This window comes from Humulus lupulus, chromosome 2 (assembly GCF_963169125.1).
Source record: "Humulus lupulus chromosome 2, drHumLupu1.1, whole genome shotgun sequence".
Classification (NCBI taxonomy): Eukaryota; Viridiplantae; Streptophyta; class Magnoliopsida; order Rosales; family Cannabaceae; genus Humulus; species Humulus lupulus.
Window position 1 is genome coordinate 143,621,263 of NC_084794.1, and position 5,171 is coordinate 143,626,433.

At 32.5% G+C, this 5,171-nt stretch overlaps 1 pseudogene; it reads right to left on the reverse strand.

Moving 5' to 3' along the window:
- Positions 1 to 2,676: 2,676 nt before the first annotated feature.
- On the reverse strand, positions 2,677 to 4,684 carry LOC133814809 (actin-related protein 8-like; annotated as a pseudogene).
- Positions 4,685 to 5,171: the final 487 nt, after the last annotated feature.

Genomic DNA, 5,171 nt, shown 5'->3' on the forward strand with positions numbered 1-5,171 from the left:
AAAACCCATTTTCTGAAACATTATTAATAATTAAAATTTCTAACCTTTCTTCTGTGGTATATGGTGCTATTGAGACTAGGTACTATCTGTGGTATATTATGACTAACCTTTCTTCTGTTTCTTCTTAGTGCTATTGATTCATCTAGTTAGTGGTTTTATTTGTTACCTCTAACTTAGTTATAAACATCCTAAATTTATTTGGTTTCAGTCTAACTTAGTTATATACCTATATTCTCTTTTGTGCTGCTGCTTAATTATATATTGGTTTCATTGGCTTGCTCCAAGTGTGCTGACTCTAACATTTACTGAATTGTTTTATGCCAATTTATATGGACAAAAACAGTAGACAAAAAATTAAAGTGATGAATTCAATGGTTATATGCTCAGAGTGGCCATGTCATTATGGTTTGCTTATATATATACACACACACAAACATAATGGCCAACTATTGAGCTAAACTATTTATTTACTCAAAGTGATGTGTATGTGAGATATTTAAGCACCATGGTGTCCATTAATTCTTTTCTTAGTTTTTATGATATTAATTAAAAAAGTTTTGAGAAAGTACTGCATTTTCTAAGTTTTTGGATTATATGTGCTCTGTAATTGCATTATCAACCTGTCATGAAATTAATATAATCCTAATACATATTTAGTTTTAAATAATTAGAATACTATCTTTTTAACATAACTAGGAGGAGCTTTTATATTTATTTGGTACCAAATTATTTCAGAGCTTGTCTGTCTGCTTATTTTACAGTGTAATGTCTTCTTTTAACCACCCATTTTCTTTTTTTTTGATGGAAAAAATGAATATATTGAACAAACCAGCAAGATTACAAACCAGCAAGATTACAAACCAAGCTCAAAGAGCCAAACAAAAACAGAAACTACTGAGAAATAGCCCCTAAGAACGCCTCCACACAGGACCTAAAAAAGCAATAAACCAGCAAGAAAACAAACCAAGCTCAAATAGCCAAACAAAAACAGTTACAACTGAGTAATAGCCTCTAAGAACGCCACCTCACTGGTCCTCACTTTCAGCTTAGGCAACCTGGCTAGTCTAGATCTAATACTGAACTTAATCAGCTGAATTACAGGACCAATAGCCAAAGATCTCATCTCAAACACACAGATTTCTATTTCTCCAAACCATGTACACAGCAGCTGCCAATGCAGCAGCCAACACCTGATGCTTCAGACTTTTCATTTTCATTTGTAAAAGTTATGATTAAATGCTTTCAATTTCACCATCCATCATGCCAGTTTCAAATAATGTTTGTTTGAATCAATTTGATAGCTATAAGTTGGTGTGTTGTGAACCTTTCCATATACATGCATTGACAATATTGTCATTGTGTATTGTCATTTTTATTGGGTTATTTAAAAAATTCTATCATTATTTGATCACTTACCTGATTAAAAAAGACTAGAGTTTTTCTTCTCTTTCTTTTTTTTAATGACATAAAAGAGTTTCCCTAACAATAGCCTTGGTAGAACATTAGAGTGTAAGCTCTTTCATTCAAGCTGTTGATATTTAATTTTGTTTATTCGTATTTTGCTGAATATTCTTCTTATTTTAAAATATAATACTTAATATTCTTCAATAGTGTGTTACTTTATTTTAGTACCAGTTTTTTGTTGGTTCCTTGATCTGTAATGGAAGTGAAACAAGCACTTTTGTTAGGAAAGGTCATAAAACAGTAGACATGCCTCTTGACAGTGATGTTTTCCAAGTTTTTCTTGGCTACAATGATCCTTAACAAGTATATGCATTTGTCTATATGTATGTATTTTTTTAAAATGAGTTTCAATTCTTAGTTATAAATATTGCTTGTATAGATAGCTATTGGTTTATTCTACATGGTTCCTGAGATTTGAAGCAATCATGATGTTGGGTTTTCTATTTGGTGGAATTAAGTTAAAGAATTTGACTTGAAATTTATGAAATTGTTCAAATGGTTTCATTGTTTGATGGCCTGAAATTAAGGTTCATATTGCACTAGGATACCAACTTGGGAAGACATAAATAGTGTTCATGGGTTACAATGGCCTAACTAGGTTCAAGTAAAGTGTTTTACTGCATGTAAGTTAGCAAGAAACAAAAGGTTGTCGAGAGCAAATTAGTAACTTATAAATTCATCAACTGTACTTCTGGTTTATAAGATAAACATGTGTCAAGTAGACTTCTGTAACTTGTTATATTTTAATTGCCTGGTTATTATTTATGTATACATTTGTTGGCATTATGTGGTCATTAATACATGAGATATACAAATACCACTATCCTTATTCTAGACATAATAGTAACTTACAAAAACTACAATATTATAGAGTTCCAATTCTAGTGAAAAACAAGATTAGCTATACCAAATTTGCAGAAGAATAATGAAACAACTACCTGATTATATGCATATTATTCATATGTTTTTCACAATTTAAACACTATACTTTCATGAAGTCTCAATTATATTCTCTTAGAAGAACTGTATTCTCGTCACATTTTTAACGCCTAGAATCAAGACATAAAGCATTTCTAGACATCTTTTTCGATGAATTATATGGTAGAAGTTTTAATATCCTTGCAGCACACACACACACACTCACATGCATCCACACAGTTGGAACTTTCCTGATAGTGCTCGTGAAGCAATAAATATTATAAGTTCCAGAACTTATACTCCTGCCATTCGTGGCTGGAATAAGATTTCTCCTATTTGAAACCGCTCTTTTGAAAGAGTGAACTGACCTTCTCCTGCTGCGTCAGATGATGCTCGTGTATCTTTGAGTAGCTCAGCCTCATAATCATAGGCAACATAACAGAGATTCTGTATAGAAATAAGGTCATAAATAGAACTCAGCTTCAGCAAGGTCTCCTTACAAAAATGAGAGAGAAGAGCAGTAGAAAACAAAATTGAAACATTCCACTAAAACATAGGATACTAATGGTATTAGTAGTTTAATGTACCATGAGCAAAATATTTTCTTTGAGGGTGCAAAGCTGATAGTATTAAAACAGAATAACTACAGTCAGGAAAAATGAGGATAAATATTCAACAACAATATTCTGCACTCAAGAAACAAGCAAGACTTGTACCTCTTTCAAAGTACGAACGGTGTATAGCGATTCAAAACTAATATTGTTCTGCTGCATCAACTCCTTAAGAAACCCGGTAAGTTATAGTGCTCCCAGTCCCACAACCTCCACACCCACTTTGCGCATTACTTTACCATGTAAAACTAGAAGCCGAAAAAGAAAAGAAAAGAGTATATTTCAGATCCCCAAACATTGAATGCAACCAAGATATGATATAAAAGAAAGCACTGGAAAATCCATAGAATGAAAATGAAAAAAGAAGAATAAAAGCAGCAAGGCTGCATGGAAAGTTAAAACTGTAACTTATACTGCAGGGCTAATCAGTATATATCATAGGTAAATGAAACCTTGTTGATAGTTTAAGGAAGCATAAAGCATATAAAAGATAAAAGAGAAACTATCACTCCTTACTTGGAACAACTGATGTGACTTGAAACCCAATATTTACAACAATTCCTGATGTTCTTCTAGCAGCATACAAAGCTAAAGTTGCCTACATTTTCAAAAACAGAAAATGGATAAGATCTTACAAATAAAAAACATCTATCAAAGAATCAATCGAACATTTTAAGCCAAAAGCAAAAGGTCCAAATTACTCATAAACAAGCATAAGTACATAAAGCATCTCAGCTTATAGTGTTAATAAGTAAATTTGGTGCCTGTTCAGGATTGTCAACCACTCAAGTCACAGAAGCTTGCTTTACAAAAGGAAAATGAAGAATGAAAATTGGATCAAGGCCTCGAAATCTATATCCGATGGTAAATGTCATTTTTGCATGAAACAAACTAATCTTAATTCTTTACCAAAGAGGGGTAGCTCAAATGATAAGGCATATGGCTTGCTTTATCACAAGGTATGAGGTTTAAGTTTCTCTTGGATACCTACATAGCAATTGTTAGCGGAATCCTAGTTTTAAAAAAATAAAAAATTACTCTTATTTCTTTTAGTATTAAATATTTTAGAATATTAAACAGCAGCGGCAAGTTAAGGCTTAGCGAAATTTACCTGATTAATTGCACAAACAGCAGGAACATTCATGTTAAATATTGTTGTATATATAGCTTCCTTGAGTTGCCGTCTTGATGCTTTTGTAGATTCAGTATCTGCAATAAAAAGACAGAAACCACATCATAAGGACAGAAAGTGTCTCAAACAAGAAAAACACACAATTCTCAAGTGTCTCACTAAGGAATTACACGACCAAACTTCAAAAAAATTGAACTATCTAAATTACAGAAAAGGCAATTAATATATAGAAGCTGACCATCATAATGCAATATTGGTATAGACACAACCACTGGCTGTGATGGTGCTCTTACCTTCATCCTGTAAAAGACATATCAAATATACATATGTGAGTAAAGAAGCTCATTTCATGAAAGCCAAAGCAAAGAAAAAGAGAGGAGCTACCTGCTATAAATAGTGGAAAAAAACTGTCTAAGTCTGGTATACATTGGAGACTCAATGTTACCAAATTCCTGCATATGAGAAAGTGACAATTGGGATTACACACAGTTGTGGTTAATGAATGAATGATGAAACTTTGAAGCTGGTAGTTAAAAGGTGACCAAGAAAGTAGCAGAGCGCACAGATGGCAAAAATAATAAATCCTATCTCTGGTATTGATTCATGAACCAAACAGAAACCAATTTCCACATATCTACAAATTTTAACAGGAGTAAATAATAGGACTTTCCAAAATAAAAGTCACACAATTAAATATCATACACAAGTTTTACATCCACTTACTCAAGAATTATGTGGAGGTGACTCTTAGTCTTTAAGGATCCAAGATATTTCACAATATTTTTGTGGTTCAAATTCTGCAAAAGAGAATAAGGTTTATCAGTCTCTGACCATTCACCTTCTTCCAAGGATGCTAGTTGTAGGATTCAACTCAAGTGAAAGAACATAACAATGAAGTGATAGCTATCCATGGTGTTTAACTAAAATGGAAGTCCTCAGTTTATATCTCAAAAGTTTCATTGCTAAGCTGCAGGTTTTGGCATGCATCAACCAATCTTTCTTATTTGTGAGTTCAAAACTGCATAATTAATACACGCTACTTAAGT